Consider the following 19,559-nt stretch of genomic DNA (forward strand, 5'->3'; position numbering starts at 1 on the left):
AGTATTCTATAGATGTCTGATAAGTCCATTTAGTTCATTTCCTCCATTAAGTCTTTCAATTCTCTGTTAGGTTTCTGTCTGATTGACCTGTCCATTGGTGAGAGAGGAGTGTTGAAGTCTCCAACTATTAATTTGTGTGGTTTGATGGCTGCCTTGAGTTCTAGACGTGTTTCTTTTACATAAGTGGGAGGTTTTATATTAGGGGCATATATATTCAGGATTGAGACTTCATTCTGAAGGATTTTTCCTGTTATGAGTATAAAGTGTCCCTTTCCATCTCTTTTGATTGATTTTAGTTTGAAGTCAACTTTGTTGGAAATTAGTATGGCCACACCGGCTTTAGGTCCATTTGCTTGATAAACCTTTTCCCAACCCTTTACTCTGAGTAGGTGTCTTTCTTTGTGGTTGAGGTGTGTTTCTTGTAAACAGTAGAATGTTGGATCCTGTTTTCGTATCCAATCTCTTAGCCTGTGCCTTTTTATAGGTGAATTGAGTCCATTGATATTAAGTGATATTAATGACCAGTGGTTGTTAACTCCAGTTATTTTTTTTGTAGTAGAGTTTGTGTGTTTCCCTTCTTCTAGTTGTGCTGGTGAAGGGTTGCTAGATGCCTGAGTTATTGTGGGCGTTGTTGGACTTCTTGGTTTGTGATTTTCCTCCTGTTACTTTCTGCAAGGCTGAATTTGTGGCTACGTATTGTTTAAATCTGTTTTTGTCCCCGAATATCTTGTTTTCTCCATCAATGGTGAATGCAAGCTTTGCTGGGTATAGTAGTCTAGGCTTGCATCCATGTTCCCTTAGTGTCTGTAGCACATCTATCCAAGCTCTTCTGGCTTTCATGGTTTCCATTGAGAAATCAGGTGTAATTCTGATAGGTTTCCCTTTGTATGTTACTTGACCTTTTTCCTCTTAATTTCTGTTCTTTATTCTGTATGTTTTGTGTTTTGATTATTATATGGCATGGGGATGCTTTCTTTGATCCAGTCTATTTGGTGTTCTGTAGGCTTCTTGTACCTTCATAGGAACATCCTTCTTTAGGTTGGGGAAGTTTTCTTCTATAATTTTGTTGAATATGTTCTCTGGGCCTTTGAGTTATAATTCTTCTCCTTCTTCTACCCCAATTATTCTTAGGTTTGGTCTTTTCATGGTGTCCCAGATTTCCTGAATGTTTTGTGTTAAGAATTTGTTAGATTTGTTTAGTTCTTTAATCTGTGAATTTATTTCCTCTATAGTATCTTCAGAGTCCGAGATTCTTTCTTCCATCTCTTGTATTCGGTTGGAAATACTTGTCTCTGAAGTTTCAGTTCATTTACTCAAAGTTTCCATTTCCAGTCTTCCCTCAGCTTGTGTTTTCTTCATTACCTCCATTTCATTTATCAGGTCCTGTACTGTTTCCCTTACCTGTTTGATTGCTTTTTCTTGTTTTTCTTGGGTATTTTTGAGAGATTTATTTATTTCATCTACCTTTTTGTTTGTCATCTCCATTTCTTTATGGCAGTTTTTTACCTCCTGTTTAAGGTCCTCTATTATTTTCATAAAGTACTGTTTAAGGTCGGTTTCTTCTATATCTTCTGGGGTAGGGTGTTCAATTCTTGTTGTTTCAGGATGTCTGGATTGTGGTGATGGCATGTTGCCTTTCATGTTGTTGGAGGAGCTCCTGCATTGGCGCCTGCCCATCTCTTCCTTCAAAAGGAGCCTGGAGGCGCTTGGTGTCCTAGAGCAATCTTTGCTGTGACTGAAACTGGCTGGATCTCCCCAGTGCCGGAGGAGGACCTATTCCTTGCGTCACAATCTAAAGAAGCCCACACTCCCTTGCAGGAATCCTCAGACCTGCCTGGAGGCCAGAATCTGACCCCTTTCGGTGGATGGCCTTAGTACAGGAGCAGGACACCTGAAAACACTAGGGAAGGCTTGGGAGAGGCAGGGACATGAGAAACAAAGACAAGCCTGCAGAGGGAGCTAGGGCGAGGGGGTCTGTGCTCTCTTCCACGGCAGGTTGCCCCAGGGTCTGCACTCACTCACCAGTCCAGATGGAAGTTTACGGCTGAGGATCAGGGATTCCAGGCAGCCCAGGGATGCCGCCTGGACAAAAGGGCCAAGGTGGGGGCAGGGCGGGATGGAATATCACAAAGTGAACCTGGCATCACAATCTGAAGGAGCCCGCACTCCCTTGCAGGAATCCTCAGACCTACCTGGAGGCCAGAGTCTGGCCCCTTTGGGTGGATATCCTTAGTACAGGAGCAGGACACCTGAAAACACTAGGGAAGGCTTGGGAGAGGCAGTGACTTGAGAAGCAAAGACAAGCCTGCAGAGGGAGCTGGGGGGAGGGGGTCTGTGCTCTCTTCCAGGGCAGGTTGCCCCATGGTCTGCACTCACTCACCAGTCCAGATGGAAGTTCAGGGCTCAGGATCAGGGATTATAGCTCGGTAGTTTTCTTAAACCCCAGAGAAAGACTCTAGGATAACTTCACTAGAATGCCCTTATGCTCACATGCTTCTTATGTCTGAAGGATGCCAACCTCATGGATGGCACAGCCAAGTTCAACTTCTGGCTTGGGATATCTCTTGCCCCTTATATTACATCAGTGACAGCTTTTGTGTATTGAAGCAACTGCATTCTAGAATCAAGCAACCCCCTTAGTCTTTTTCCCTTTCTGTACTGGAACCTTAGCTAGGTAGTATTTTCACCTATAGACCAAGTAGTCAAGCATATCCAGCCTACAGGAGACATTTCTCATTCAGACTCTCAGACCTTGGTTCAGGAGAGTCATTGCTGGGTTCTGTTAGCAGCATGCTACACCACCAGAACCAAAAAAATTGACATCGTCAGAGAGCCTCTCTTCTTATCTCTTACCTGAAGGATTTAGTGGGGAAAATCTAGTAGTGATGGAGGAGTGTCTATGTGTTAATTTCATTGGCTAATAAAGAAACTGCCTCGGCCCTTTAATAGAACAGAAAATTAGGTAGGCGGAGTAAACAGAACAGAATTCTGGGAAAGAGAAGGGCAGATGCTTCAGACAGTCCCCATATGCAGTAGCCATGCTTCTCCTCTCTGAGATGGATGCAGGTTAAGACCTCTCCTGGTAAGCCACCCCTTGTGGTGCTATATAAATTACTAAATATGGGTTAATCAAGATGTGAGTAAGAGGCTGAAATTAATGGGCCAGGCAGTAATTGAAAGAATACAGTTTCTGTGTAATTATTTTGGGTAAAGCTAGCCTGGTGGCGGGACGCAGCCCGCCATTCCATTCTACAGAATAGGAATCTGAGGACAGCATCAAAGTGAAAGTGCCGTTCTATTTTGTGCATTATCGTTTGTTAGAAGAATGTCTCCATGTTCAAGGTTGCCTCTTAGACCCCCCCTGAGACCTGTAGATGGAGCGGCAGGGCTGTATCCCACCACCCAGCTAGCTTTACATCTGAAATAATTACACGAAAATGGTATTCTTTTAAACATTTCCTGGCCCATTTTTTCAGCCTCTTATTGGCTAATTAACCCATATTTAGTAATCCGTGTAGCACCACGAGGTGGTCACTTATCAGGAGAGATCTTAACCTGTGTCCATCTTGGAGAGGAGAGGCATGGCGACTGCATATGGCGACTGCCTGAAGTGTCTGCCTCATTGCCTTTTACCCAGCATTCTGTTCTGTTTATTCTGCCTACCTAATATTTTGTCCTAGTAAAGGGCCGAGGCAGTTTCTTTATTAACCAGTAAAGACACTCCTCCATCAGAGACCAAGCTAAAGACACTCCAGCTGTTGTATCCCCATCTCCAGATGCTGAAGGGAAGAAGTAAAAAAGGACAGAAAAGAACAAGATGTTCCTTTCCATGTCATTTAAATTAAACTTGCCCTGAGCTCCTCCCACTTAACTTTTCATTGGTCCAAGTTAAGTCACAGGACCACTAGTTATAGAGCATGCTGAGCAATGCTGGCTTCTAGCAGAGTGTATTGCTGTCTTGAATGTAGTCTGGATGCATACCAAAGCAGAGCACAGCAAGTGAGCAAGACACTAGCACTCTCTAACCATCCGCTCGTAAGACATCCTGGCTGGAGGGGCATGATATAGGGGTTGGCATTTGATGTGTACTAGAAGCTGTGGTGCTGACATTTGGGCTGTGAACATGTGACATAGGCCTTAATACCACCTGCTATCATGTATGTTTATCTTCTTCACCTGCATCAGGGAATGTCACTGTGCACTTTTTGTTAGATAGAGGCATTTTCTGCAATGTCTAAGACATGCATCATGGTAAGTAGAGAAATGAACCACGCCTATGCTGTGAATTAAACTGTGCCTAAACAGTGATCTCACAGTTTTTCCACGGTGTTTCCAAGCATGAGGAGGCTTTGGGAGCAGTGGTCACTATGCTTTGTGGGCTCCACTTCGAAGCTGAAAGTAGCACTAAGACCACAGTGTATCTTGGCCATCTAGGGTTTGACAGAAGCCTCTAGAAGAGAATAGCAAGTCTAACATTTGAGTGCTTTTTCCTTAAAAATATGCCCTCTTTGCCATTCCTGGCTCAGATATGCAAATCAGAAGAAAACGATATTTTGCTAAGATCAAAAGTTTAAGGAAGCTTCTAATCTTATCATTAACACTTCACCCTGACATTCTGAAGATCCTTGAAGTATTAAATTGCTTTGGAGTGCACATGAGTGGTATTCAAAATCATTTTCAAAATACCAGATTGTATACATAGTAACAGTCACATAAAAGAGGGTTTCAATGGAGAGGAGAGAGATAAGAGAAGGACACAGGGTTAAAATAACTAGAGTTTATTGTATATGTGGATGCAGCTTGTCAGCAGATACAAAAATAAAAAATAAAGTTATTGCAAAAGTACCAACATTCCCTACAGTGCCAGAACTTTATGAACCACAGCTTGAACATAGACCTTAAAATATTTCCTAAGTCTCCATGTCTCAGAGTAACTCCTCAATTATGGAGTACATTTGGAATCACGTGAAACTTGTAAATCCTTCACTAGAAACAAGACAATGGCAACTCTTGGAAAAGAGGCTACTAGAGACTTCATTGCTCTCAGACTATTAGAAAGAGCACAGTGTCTAATAGGAGATTGCACTTGATACTTTATTTTATTAAAGAAATATATATATTAAATATGGATTGGACAAAACTGATAGACAATGTAACCAAATCCGAATCACTTTGGTGACATGGATTGCCCACTTGTTACATGTTACTTGTGGGGAAAAAAGGCATAATAAATATGATATAATTAATATAATAGAATATCTCACTTTTCACACTCAAAGGAGCTTATAAAATGATCTCTTTTTGTTTCCCCAAGTGATAGGACCACACATACTAAAATTTTACATTTTACTTTAATGACCACAATTTTCAAGATTTCTATGTTAATATTGGCATGATTTAAATATTCTAACAGTGCCGACTGATGGACTATTTCTGAATTCATCCCAATAAAAATAATGGTTGATTAAAAACGCCCTATATGAACTCTGACAAATACTGTTTTCACATTGTGGGGTTGATTCTTAGTGATGAGCTCATGACATCAAAAGAAAAGTTTATCTTTTTATATTCACGGATATTGATAGACTGTTGTCTAATGTCTCTAACAATTTGAATTTCTATCTCATCTCTTTTTTCCTTACATCCTTTCATCTTTTATCCATTTTCCCATGGTAACATCTGTAATCTAGTTTTGTAAATCCTCTTTGCATATTTTATATATCAATCTTCTGTGTTATGTTTCTATAAACATTGTCTGTTGAGTCTTGGTCCTTTAAAGCAAAATATACCATTAAAATACTTCCAGGTTTTATGAAGTAAAAAAAAAAAAATATTTGTATTCACTTTTTCAGTTTCTTCTCAATCGTTTGAGCTCCTTCTTCAGATGAATAATTCTTTTTTCAAGATGAAATATATAGTGCCAGTATTGAAAGAACTTTAAGCTGTGTTTTCAATCTTGATTGATATATGTATTTGTTCATATTTATTAGTTGGGAAGTGAGATGTTGAGTCTCATTCATAATGGATAGGGATCAATCCTCGGAAATTAAACCACCCATAATCTTAAGCTTTCATCATTTGTTTATAGTAAGATTAATTATTGTCAGATATAAAGTGAATTCTGCTTACCTTGGTGCAATGTAGAATGGCAGAAGATAGTTTTTCTTTCAAGTAGTGTTGTTGAATTTCTTGATAGCCCCTCTCCTCTCCTACCCTCTCCCCCATTTCTGCTGGCTCCCTTTCTAATCTCACCTTCATTTTAAATCTTGACTTGTTTAGTTTTTAAGAGTTACACATAATACTGAATTTACATACTTTCACTCCTCTTTCCAACTTTTTTTTGTCTCTCCCCTCCTGTTAACTTTATGACCTCTTTTTCTATTATTATTGTTTAAAACACACACCTCTGTGTGTGTGTATGTGTGTGTGTGTGTGTGTGTGTGTGATAAACGTGTATATAATATCCCGAGTTCATCTAATGTTTTGCATATGCACATGTGTTTAGGCTGACTACTGGGGTATGATAGCCTAGCAGTCAGTTCAACCCTAAAGAAAACTGATTTTTTTCCTCTCTCAGCTTCCAGTTATTGCCTGTCGTTCTTCCTTTAGGTGTGGAACCTGTGAAAATCCTCCATCCACACTGGTAAGTCAACTCATGACATTATGTAGCTCTTGCTGGGCGGCGGTGGCTCTCGCCTTTAATCCCAGCACTCGGGAGGCAGAGGCAGGTGGATCTCTGTGAGTTCAAGACCAGCCTGGTCTACAAGAGCTAGTTCCAGGACAGGCTCCAAAGCTACAGAGAAACCCTGTCTCGAAAAACCAAAAAAAAAAAAAAAAAAAAAAAAAAAGACATTATGTAGCTCTTGTTTACCCAACCATATTCTTTACACCAACTCCTTGTTTTCTAGGTATGAGTGCTAGGGTCATGTTGTACTCACCTTTCTGTGCTAACCATTTCTCTAAGCATAGCCTCTTCCAGCGTCATGCCAGTTGTCACAAATGACAAAATTGCTCTCTTTGTATGGCTGTGAACGCATAGCATATTTCCTTTACTCATTTTTGGTTGATAGGCATTAAAGTTGGCACTGATCATGGCTACTGCTAGTGCTTCAATAATATGAACGTGTACCTAGCTTTTTGACATGGTTATTTCATTACCTTTGGGTTTATGCCCAGTTCTGAAACTACTGAATTGTAAAGTGAGATCCATTTTTAGTTTCTTAAGGATGTTTCATGTCCCAGGGCACCAAAGCTATACTAATTTACATTATTGCCAACAGTGCATAAGGCTCCCGCTTTTTCTATACCTAACCCAGTACCTACATTTGATCTTCCTGACTACAGTCCTCACTGGGGTTAGGTGACAGACATCTCAAAGTAGTTTTCATTTGTTCTTGCCCAGGTCTTGATAATAGTGAATATTTTTCATGTATCTGTTGGCCTTTTGTACACTAAATTTTGAGATATGTCTATTTAGATTTTAAGATACTGTATTTTTGCTAATTGCATTTATTGAATTCATTTTTAAACACTGAAAATGAGAATGCCATGTTATTTTCATATGGAATGACAGCATGCTATTTTTGCTACATTTTCCACTCAACATAAGAATAACACCTTTGCTGCATTATGGTCTCATAAATGCTGTCGTTTAACTTTCAATTATCTACCCTCCCTGTGTGAGTTCTACATCTATCCTGACATAATCAGAGATGCGACCTGAGTATTGTTAGAAATGTTCCACTTCTTGCTAAATCAATTCATCTCTTTTTAATAGTCCCCATCAACAATCTTTTGTCTACTTTGAATCAGTCATCTTTTCGGGTAAAAATTCACAATACGATACTTGGTCAAAAGCACTCATTAATCCTGAATTGGATTTATATACCAGTTAAATCTGAATAGGAAAAACATCACATCTTTTCTTTTTTTGGAGGGCTTGTTTGTTTTATATCCATGAATGTATTCTGATATGATAGTTCATTCAGAACATTGTACTTAATGTGTGGCTAGTATATAATTTTGGTTTCTATGGAATAAAATATCTTCTGTAGTTTTCTAAATGTATGGCTAGAGAACATATATTCTATTTTGTGTGTGTTTGTGGGGGGGCTGTGTGTGGGTGGGTGAATGAAGGTTCAAGTGTGGAGGTCAAAGGGTATCTGTCCTTACCTTTTTCCGTGTGTGAAACAGGGTCTCCCATTGCTCATCCCTATGTGTTCCATGGCCACTGGCCTGAGCTTACAGGAATTATCCCACTCATGTTGCAGGATCCCTGTTCTGCCATCACATGCACAAATGCTTCTGGCTTTCTGTGGTTCTGGGAGTCTCAGGTCCCCATATTCTCAAATCCAGCAGTTTATCCCTTGAGTCTTGAGCCCAGTCCCATATTAGCTACTGATACACATTACTAAAAATATGGAAAATTAGATTTTATTTATTTTATGTGCATGTTTGTGGGCATAGAGGCATGCATGTGGTGATCACAGGACAATTTGTGGGAGTTATTTGTCTTTTATTCCATCAGTGCTGCTAACAGAATGTATCACAGAGCAATGCACAAACACGAAAACTATTTTTCACATATCTGGATGTTCACAAGCCTACGCTCAAGGGAATGGCACCTGGTAGTGATATTTGTACTGTGTCAGTGTTTGTTAGGAAATCCAAAGGTAAGACAGGGAGAGATAACGGGAAGAGACTGACCTCAACTTTTTATAAGAAACTTCTTGCGGTGGTAGTGATGTGAATTCATTCATGAGGGTCCTACTTCCATTATTTTCATTACTCCCTTTAGGTCCAACATCTCCAAACCACCATGGAAAGGATCAAACATCCAACATATGACTTTTCAGGGACACATGAAAGCTACAACACCATTTTCTTAGCTCTGTCTCTTAGTTTTGTCTCTGGCAAAACTTAGAAATGTCAAAAGTAGGAGACAGAGAAAAAGAGGTGGAAATAAAATGTAAAGGAAAAAGGACATTTCCCTTTGAGCCACAGAGTCAAAAGCCTGTGAGAAAAAAAGCTGTAAAGCAAATGTGAGGTGAAATATTGAACTTCATTCAATTTATACTGCCTTAATTTAGAAAAGACGGCCTATATTTATAACAGCCTGTGGGTTGTATTTAAAATACCAATAGGAAGGGACAGAAATTGCAGAATATTTCTCAAAAAATATATTACTTAATATAAATGATGAACTTTATATGAATTTTTACTGTTGTTTTTGTCTTATTTCTAAACAAATAAACTAATGAGTTGAGATATGATGGTATCTAAGTTGTGGTTTAAATCTTCAAGTCAAGTGTTAAAGTGTGATGTTTCAGCGCGGGAAGCTTCTGCTTTCATTATCTTTTTGTTGTTGTTATTAATTTACTGTTAGAATAGCCTCTAGAAGATAACACGGAGTCCTTACTGCATGCCAGTGCTTCTAGAATCTTCCAAGAGCTATTTAGATGACTGATAAAACAACCCAGTATGGCCTCTTTAAGATCTTTAGAAAGACCATAACTTTAATGGTAACTTGGTCTTTCCTGGATCCTTTGTCTCATGTTACCTTGTGTTTTTATTATTGATGATTCAATAGGGAACATCTCTACACACAGTCTGGGGTGGGTCTAAATTGTCGTTCTCACTTACCCTTTCCTATTATTGGTCTTTAAAGTCTGGCTGGGCTCCCTTCCTGATCCTTAAAGCTAACGTTTGGTTTGACAGCTGATGTCATTGAACTTGGGTTATCACCACCACTAAAGCTACTCATATCCACTAATCTTTGATGGGGATTTCATAAAGAGATCTGCTTCAAGCATGAGAATATTTTTTAGAAGTGTCCCAGAGTGAAAACATTGGGGGTAAGGAAAATGCAACTGTATTAGTTGTTAGATATTGGTAAAAGGCACTTAGTTATAGCCAAGCTCGAGAATGGATGGAGGAGGCAGTGATGGCATTTAACCCAAAGCTTTTTCCAGATCAGACTTCTATAGATACCATTGTCATATCGGTTTCCTCTTTGTAGGAAATATTGTCTCCTCCCTTTTCTCAGTTATACTGTCATACCTGGTTTCCCATCCACAAAGTAATCATGGTTTAATGTAACTCATTGGCCATGTGAAACAATGTTTCAATTGAAGGTCAGGTATTATGAGGCATCATTAATGAGCAAAGCACTGTGCTTGTGTGGGGAGTCCATGTTGGTGAAATGTTCTTGCCAAGTGTGATGGTAAATATTGGTAAATGATGGAAAAACCTTAAAGGGTTCTAGAATCACCAAATAGATAAGTCTCTGGGTGTGTCTACAAGGGTTTATCTAGATTAGATTAAGGGATATGGGAGAATCCACTCTGATCTTATCTGATCATAGGTGATCATTATGTAGACTACAATTCCTGACTAAAAGCCAAAAAGCAACCTTAGTACAGGAGTCCATTGCTTTCTTCTTCCTGACTGTAGGTCTTATGTGACCAGCCAAACTCCTGCTGCCATGCCTTTTCCATAACTGGAATACATCCACAAAAATATGAGTCAGAACAAAACATTCCTTTTAAAATGTTTTCTTGTGAAATATTTTCTCATGTCAATGAGAAAAAGTAACTAGTAGTTGAATCTTGAGTAATGAGTCAAGTAGTCACGACAAATGGAAAAGGGAAGAGACCTTACCAGGTATAAGCCAAGACCTTATTGTAGGAGGAGAAGTTTGTCTCATGACATCTCCAAAACCATGATCATGAGTAACTCTTTGTCCTCAAGCCTAGATGTCCTTGTCTAAAATGTTTAACATTTGTGAACTTGAAAACTCTTTGTAGTTTCAAAAAAATCAAGTTACATTACCACTAACAAAGCTATATTGAACATGCAATGTTGTAGACAGCAGTTTTTATGAGTACTGGCCTTGGCTGATATGTTCAGGGACCTGAAAATGTGTTCTCACCCCTTCCAATGTGTGCTGGGTGCTGAAGATATGTGCTGGGCATTGATGCGATGTGCTGGATTTTGATGGGGTGCTGGGCTCTGAAGATGTGTGCTGTGTACTACTGATGTGTGCTGGCTTCCACTGATGTGTTTTGGGGCTTTGATAACATATAGAGTGAGAAGCTTGGTTGTATGCTTTTATAATTTCTGGGTTTCTCATAGGTCCTGAAAGAAAATCATGAAAAATGTAAAATATAAAGCCAGATGTGATGGTGCACCATTGTAATCTAGACACTTGAGGGCCTGAAACAGGACAATTGCTCTGAATTTGAGCACTGTCTGAGTTGGATAGTAAACACAAAACCAGCTGGCCTATGATATAAATATCTCTACTTTTATGTTATAAGGAATACCAGAGAGATAACCATTTATACAGAAAGAAGTTGAAGTATTTCATGATTCTGGAGCCAGGGAAGTGTATGAACATGCTACCTTCCAGGGTCTCTAGCTGCTAGATTAGTGAAAAATGAAAGGACAAAAAAATATACAGAGAAGACTCAAACCAACAGGGTTCTTGGCTCAGAGCAACTTATTTCTTCAGTAGCTAATCAGTCCTGTGATGGAGAACTGTTAATACTTCTGAAGGACCTTCAGTGTGTACATTTCACCTGTTGTGTGGTCCTTCCTACATAGAACTAGCAGTATTGGATTAAGGATACAATTAACACTATCCTAACATCACATCTACAGTGATTGGTTTCAAGAAAGTCACACTCAGAGGTACTGGAGACAGGTTGGTTTTACAAATAACTTCTAAGCAGGTATAGCCACCCCACACAAGAGGAAGAGATCCTAGGAAATTAATATTTTAGAGGCTAATTCTAGGTGAGCTTAGATTCTCTTAGCTTGCACAATTCTGTGACCCTGGAATTTAAGCTCTTCAAAGCCTCTTTATAGCTTTTGTTTACACTGAAGAAAGGGGGAAATACTGAGACACACACACACACACACACAAACACACACACACACACACCCCAAGCAGGGTTCAGTGAGTACAGCGAAAGTTTAACTTCTTCCTTTCCAATTCGAATCCCCTTGATCCCCTTGTTTTGTCTTATTGCTATTGCTAGAACTTCAAGCACTATATTGAAGAGATAAGGAGAGAGTGGACAGCCTTGTCGCGTTCCTGAATTTAGTGGGATAGCCTTGAGTTTCTCTCCCTTTAATTTGATGTTAGCTGTCGGCTTGCTGTAAATAGCCTTTATTATATTTAGGAATGACCCTTGTATCCCTAATCTCTCCAAGACCTTTATCATAAAGGGGTGCTGAATTTTGTCAAATGCTTTTTCTGCATCTAATGAGATGATCATATGGTTTTTATCCTTCAGTTTATTTATATGATGGATTACATTGATAGATTTTCGTATGTTGAACCAGCCCTGCATCTCTGGGATGAAGCCTACTTGATCATAGTGGATAATTTTTCTAATGTGTTCTTGGATTCTGTTTGCCAGTATTTTATTGAGAATTTTTGCGTCAATGTTCATGAGTGAGATTGGCCTGTAATTCTCTTTCTTGGTTGAGTCTTTGTGTGGTTTAGGTATCAGGGTAATTGTAGCTTCATAGAAGGAATTTGGCAATGACTGTTCTATTTCTATATTATGAAATACCTTAAGGAGTATATATATTAGGTCTTCTTGAAAGTTCTGGTTGAATTCTGCATTGAACCCATCAGGTCCTGGGCTCTTTTTGGTAGGGAGGTTTCTGATAACAGTTTCTAATTCTTCGCGACTAACAGGACTATTTAGAGCATTTACCAGGTCCTGGTTTAACTTTGGTATATGGTACTTATCTGAAAAGTGTCCATTTCTTTTACATTTTCCAATTTTGTGGCATACAGGCTTTTGTAGTAAGATCTAATGATTCTCTGAATTTCCTCTGTGTCTGTGGTTATGTCCCCTTTTTCATTTCTGATCTTATTAATTTGTGTGTTCTCTCTCTGCCGTTTGATTAGTTTGGCTAGGGGTTTGTCAATCTTGTTGATTTTCTCCAAGAACCAGCTTTTTGTTTCATTGATTCTTTGGGTTGTTTTCTTTGTTTCTATTTTGTTGATTTCTGCCCTCAGTTTGATAATTTCCAGTCTTCTACTCCTCCTAGGTGAGTCTGCTTCTTTCTTTTCTAAAGCTTTCAGGTGTGCTGTTAAGTCTCCAATATGTGCTTTCTCCATTTTTTTTAAAGTGGGCACTTAGTGCTATGAATTTTCCTCTTAGCACTGCTTTCATAGTGTCCCATAAGTTTGAGTATGTTGTGTCTTTATTTTCATTAAATTCAAGAAAGACTTTAATTTCTTTCTTTATTTCTTCCTTGACCCAGGTGTGGGTCAGTAGTTGACTGTTCACTTTCCATGAGTTTGTAGGCTTTCTGGGGGTAGCATTGTTCTGGAATTCTAATTTTAATCCATGGTGATCCGATAAGATGCAGGTGGTTATTAATATGTTTTTGTAACTGTGGAAGTTTGCTTTGTTACCGAGTATGTGGGCAGTTTTCGAAATGGTTCCATGAGCCGCAGAGAAGAAGGTATATTCTTTCCTGTTTGGGTGGAATGTTCTATAGATGTCTGTTAAGTCCATTTGGTTCATTACCTCTATTAAGTCTCTTAATTCTCTGTTAGGTTTCTGTCTGATTGACCTGTCCATTGGTGAGAGAGGAGTGTTGAAGTCTCCCACTATCAGTGTGTTTGGTTTGATGGCTGCCTTGAGTTCTAGTAATGTTTCTTTTATATATGTGGGTGCTTTTGTATTAGGGGCATAGATATTCAGGATTGAGACTTCATTCTGATAGATTTTTCCTGTAATGAGTATAAAGTGTCCCTTTCCATCTCTTCTGATTGATTTTAGTTTGAAGTCAACTTTGTTAGAAATTAGTATGGCCACACCGGCTTGTTTCTTAGGTCCATTTGCTTGATAAACCTCTTCCCAACCCTTTACTCTGAGTAGATGTCTGTCTTTGTGGTTGAGGTGTGTTTCTTGTAAACAGCAGAATGTTGGATCCTGTTTTCGTATCCAATCTCTTAGCCTGTGCCTTTCTATAGGTGAATTGAGTCCATTGATATTAAGTGATATTAATGACCAGTGGATGTTAACTCCGGTTGTCATTTTTTATTTGGTAGTAGAGATTGTGTGTTTCCTTTCTTTGAGATGTGCTGGTGAAGGGTCACTAGATGTCTGAGTTATTTTGGGCAATGCTGGTCTCCTTTGTTTGTGAATTTCCTTCTATTACTTTCTGTAAGGCTGGATTTGTGGCTATGTATTGTTTAAATTTGTTTTTATCCTGGAATATTTTCTTTTCTCCATTTATAGTGAATGAAAGCTTGGCTGGGTATAGTAATCTGGGCTTGCATCCATGGTCTCTTAGTTTCTGCAGAACATCTATCCAGGACCTTCTGGCTTTCATGGTTTCCATAGAGAAGTCAGGTGTTAGTCTGATGGGTTTACCTTTATAAGTTACTTGACCTTTTTCCTTTGCAGCTCTTAATATTCTTTCTTTATTCTGTATGTTTTGTGTTTTGATTATAATATGGGAAGGGGATTTTTTTTTTTGATCCAGTCTATTTGGTGTTCTGTAAGCTTCTTGAACCTTAATAGGAATATCTTTCTTTAGGTTTGGGAAGTTTTCTTCTATAATTTTATTAAATATATTTTCCGGACCATTGAGCTGTAATTCTTCTCCTTCTTCTATGCCTATTATTCTTAGGTTTGGTCTTTTTATTGTGTCCCAGGTTTCCTGAATGTTTTGTGATGAGAATTTGTTGGATTTGCTGTTTTCTTTGATCAGTGCGTTTATTTTTATTTTCTCTATGGTATCTTCAGAATCTGAGATTCTTTCTTCTATCTCTTGTATTCTCTTGGTTATGCTTGTTTCTGTAGTCTCTGTTCGTTTACATAGATTTTCCATATCCAGCTGGCCCTCGGGTTGTGTTTTCTTCCATGCCTCCATTTCAGTTTTCAAGTCTTGCACTGTTTCCATTATCTGTTTGATTGTTTTTTCTTGGTTTCCTAGGATATCATTTACGGATTTACTCAATTCTTCAAACTTTTTGTTATTCTTCTCGTCCATTTCCTTAAGTGAGTTTTTCACCTCCCATTTAAGGGACTCTATTACTTTCATAAAGTCAATTTTTTCTACTTCTTCTTGATTAGTGTGTTCAAGTCCTCTTGTTATAAGTTCGCTGGGTTCTGGTGCTTTCATGTTGTTTTTCAGATTCTTGGAGGAATTCTTGGCATTGGCACCTGCCCATTTCTTCCTCTGAATAATCCCCTTTGGGTCTTCTTTTAGAAGTTCAGTTCACTGCAATGAATTCAATTCACTCACCCCAATGAATGATGGATCTTCTGGCAGACAGTCAGGTCTCCTTGCAGGCCAAGCAGCTCAGTGACAAAGGGCCTACCTTGCTGCAGGCAGGCTAATGCAGCAGGGGACCTCCCACCAGCCTGGGTGCACTCAGTTCCCGGTCCAGGCGCCCAAACAGGGTGGGCTGTGGGATTTTGTGGCCCCAAAGATGGGAGGATGAAACGGGGGGGGGGGATTCTGGGTGCAAGCTGGGAAGGGACAGGAAGAGAGAGGCAGTATCGGGGAGCATAACCCCTGCAGGAAGAGCAGGAAGTGTGTGTGTGGGGGGGGGGGGAGTTGGGGAATTTCGGTGGTCCCTCTCCGGGCAGTTGCCTCGGTTCAGGCACCCACTCCTCACTCACCCCAATGAATGATGAATCCTCTGGCAGACTGTCAGGTCTCCTTGCAGGCCAAGCAGCTCAGTGACAAAGGGCCTACCTTGCTGCGGGCAGGCTAATGAAGGAGGGGACCTCCCACCGGCCTAGGTGCACTCAATTCCAGGTCCCCGGCGCCCAATCAGGTTGAGCTGTGGGATTTTGTGGCCCCAAAGACAGGAGGATGGGGGGGTGTTCTGGGTGCAAGCTGGGAAGGGACAGGAAGAGAGAGGCAGTATCCGGGGAGAATAATCCCTGCAGGAATAGCAGGAAGTGTTTATAAATGTATCTTGACTTTCAAATTTGGGTCTAAGGATATGTTGCTTTGAAAAAAATGTTCTTCTCTTGTTTCCACAAGAGAACCTGTGGATCGCTTCCAGACTGGTGTGGTTTTATAGAACAAGACCATCTAAAAGTTTGTTGTAAACACCCCTACAAAAAAATGTTTCACCCAATAAACAGCAGGAAGCAGTTTGGAAAAGCTACACCCATATTTCCAAATATTGTTTATAAATATTTATTTATATTTAAAGGGGGATATGCTATAGAGTGGTATGGATCTTAGTTTATTAATACAATGTATAGAAATGCAATGTATAACTAAAAATTATAGCTTAATAGAGAATCATCCAAAAAAATCAAGATGGTAGTCATGTTAGTTACATTTTCTAGATATACAGAGATGTATTTCACATGGATAGGTATTCTTCAAATCTTTCAAGGACTACAAAATATAACATTTAAAATGTCTTAATATCCTAGGACTTTTCATGGCAATGAGATACATCTGCTCCTGGAAGTACCAATTACTTCATGAGGAAGATTGGCATCAAAGAGGCTCCTGATGGAATTTGTTAGCCATTCAAGCAAGAAACTGCTCTTGACTAGACTGCTTAACTGGGCATGCAGGACCCACAGAAAAATGGTTGCTAAACTTGCCTAAAGGTGAGATGGTCCTTCAGGGTTTCTGCTTCATAAAAGAGTTTGCTAGACATTCTGCAGGTCAAAGAAAAAAGTGACTGACAAACTGCCAATATAGGTGAAACTGTCTTTAAAATTTTTTGTTTCATGGAAAAGTTTGCTAGATACAATGGGCTTGCAGGCTAAAGATGGATGCCCCAACAGTACAGAAGAACTTTGGGTGACTGTCCAGGTAGCTAGATGTCTCTGTCTATTCTAGAATTCAAAGATGATTATAATGTACTTTCTGTTTACTTAGGTAATATCATATCATTTGGGAGTCTTTGATTACTGTGGGACAATTGTCTTTTAATCTGTCCCCTGTATTATTTTTAATAAAATGCTGATTGGCCAGTAGCCAGGCAGGAGGTATAGGCGGGGCACCCAGGCAGGAAGTAGAGGTGGGGCAACAAGAATGTTGGGAAGAGGAAAGAGTGACCCAGCTACAGAAGAAGCAAGATGTGACTACTTCACTGAAAAATGTACCAAGCCATGTGGCTAACTCAGACAAAATTTATGGGCTAATAAAAGTGATAAGAATTATTAAATAGGAAGCTTGAGCTAATGTGACAGATGTATCATTTCACTGAAGAAATATTTGATGATGAGCTTTATAAGAATTGTAACAAAAGCCTGAAATTGTCCAGAATTAAAACATTATTGTGTTTAATCTGTTTGGCAAAGCTTCTGTGGGCAAATGTTAGCATCTGTAGTAGTTGTTTATTAGAAACTGTTCTTAGAATAATTAGACTTAGGTTTTCTGCATCCAATGTCTGTGGTTCTGTTTCTGTTATGTCAATCATCCCTGATCTGAGTGGGATCTGAAATGAAATATTATATCACTGTTTTATGCTTCAATCCATATTTAATTATCCAGTATAATAATGAGACTGTAATTACCTGCTGGTGCAGATATTTGTCAGCATATTTTGAAAGGGAAAAATTTATTTAATCAATCCAATGAATGAAGAAGACTATAAAAGTACCTATATGAAAGTATTGGATACAAATGAGTTCTCATTCTCTTTTTTAAAACAACAACACAAAACAAATTAACCAAACAATGAAAATCCAGTTTTGTACTCTTTAAGAGGTCAGCCTAGTTAAGGAAAATTAGCATATATTTAGTAAATGGTGCAATTAAAGTTTCAAGCATGATTTTGTTTCTACTGATTGGTATCAGTCCACTTTTCTACCCTAGTAAAAACATGAATATGTTTGCAAATAGCGAATGCTTTCTCAATAAGAACAGTGGCTTTAGCAATGTGCAGTAATCCAGACCTTACTGAAAAGGTAGAGCTGCACAGCTTTAACATGGGAACATGGTTGTGAATAGGTTTTATTATATTAATCAATATTAATGCCAAAATAATTACATTTCCCTACTAAAATGACAAGTTCATAGAGATACAAAGAAAGAAAGAAAGAGACAATAATCACACCACATAAGCAAAAATTATGCAATACTATTAATTAACTTGACTTGGGATCTTCACTTGGGTTCTTATGTATATCAACTTATGTATATCAAGTTACAATTTTGAATATATAATTTTACGTTTCAACTATGCTACAATGAATCCATGAAAAAATTTAAGAAGTAAATGACTGTTAAGATCAAAAAATAAAAATAAGAAAAAAATAAATTGTAATAGTAAAAGCAGGAAATGCTAATAGGATTTGTATTTTGGTGGTCTTTTTCACTCTTTCAGGTTGTATTTTCATGTAAATTAACAATAATTAGAACAGGAGTGATTACAAACTTATTTTTAAATAAACTACAGAGATCATATTTGAAAGTACATATGTCTATACTTAGAATGCATTAAAAATTCACAGATATAAATGCATACATTATTGAGAATAAAGAAATTAATAAAAGATTTTCTAATGACTCTTGTAATTCCCTCAAAGGATTGATTGTAGGGTAATATTGATGACTGGATACCATATTATAGATTTACAACCAATAAAAGCTATTATAGTTTAGACTGAACACTTGACTTAGAATACATATGCTACCTTCTTCTTTATCTGCTTCCTCCATTATTGTGTGTGAAGAGCACAATAATGCATTAAGATCATCACCAACAGTAGGTGGAAAGTTCTATCCTTTAAATTGCTCCCAAGTAATCACACAGAGGCTTAAGATTAATCATAAATGCTTAATCAAGAGCTCAGGTTTGTTACCAGCTAACTCTTACATTTTCAATTAACCCATATTTTTACCTATGTTTTTGCCATATGGCTTGGCACCTTTTCTTAGCACTGCATGTCCATATTGCTTTTCTATGTGTCTGCTTGCTCCTCCTCTGATTCTACCCATCTTCTTCTCCTCAGCTCTAGGTATTCGCCAGTCAGTTTCTTTATTAGACCGATCATAGTGACATATATTCACACTATGTAGTGAAATATTCCACAATTTCCAATTTTATAAAATTAAAAAGGTAATTTTTAACTTTAAAATAGTAAAATTATGTGTAACAATTATGTTATTAGTAACTTCAGTTACTAAGTAATAATTACAGTAAAATAACAAATCCATTTGGATTTGGCAAATTTAGAGAACATATTCTATTATTTATCTTATCTTTGTGAGTCTAAATTTTTATATCTAATTTACATTTATGATAGCTAAAAAAATCTTTAAGTATGTCAATCTAGTATTCAACTCCTCCTAAGAACTAATGATGGTGAAATTTTCTCTGTGACAGGGATATCTGACTGGCTGGATAGTCAACCTAGGTTCTTCTGTAACATTGAGAAATTGAACTTTGGCCTACAAGTAGAATATCTGACAGATATTTCAAAGAAGCAGGGAATTTTGAAGATCTGTCCTACCTTGTCTTCACAATGTTTGGAAGTTTTCATTTTAATGTCTTTCTAGTTCAGTTTGGACCGTATACTGACAGCAATCGAGAGGGC

The 19,559-nt window shown here is 38.3% G+C and overlaps 1 long non-coding RNA gene across 2 annotated transcripts in view; it reads left to right on the plus strand.

Annotated features, from left to right (window-relative positions):
* LOC119826337 overlaps positions 1-16,495 on the plus strand; it is a 96,479-nt gene extending 79,984 nt beyond the window's left edge. Inside the window, exons 6-7 of one of the 2 annotated variants that reach the window (XR_005287399.1) lie at positions 6,578-6,643; positions 16,437-16,495. This is a non-coding gene — a long non-coding RNA (uncharacterized LOC119826337). The remainder of the gene's footprint in view (positions 1-6,577; positions 6,644-16,436) is intronic. The other variant, XR_005287400.1, reaches the window with a different exon arrangement.
* Positions 16,496-19,559: the final 3,064 nt, after the last annotated feature.

Source organism: Arvicola amphibius, chromosome 11 (genome assembly GCF_903992535.2).
Source record: "Arvicola amphibius chromosome 11, mArvAmp1.2, whole genome shotgun sequence".
Classification (NCBI taxonomy): domain Eukaryota; kingdom Metazoa; phylum Chordata; class Mammalia; order Rodentia; family Cricetidae; genus Arvicola; species Arvicola amphibius.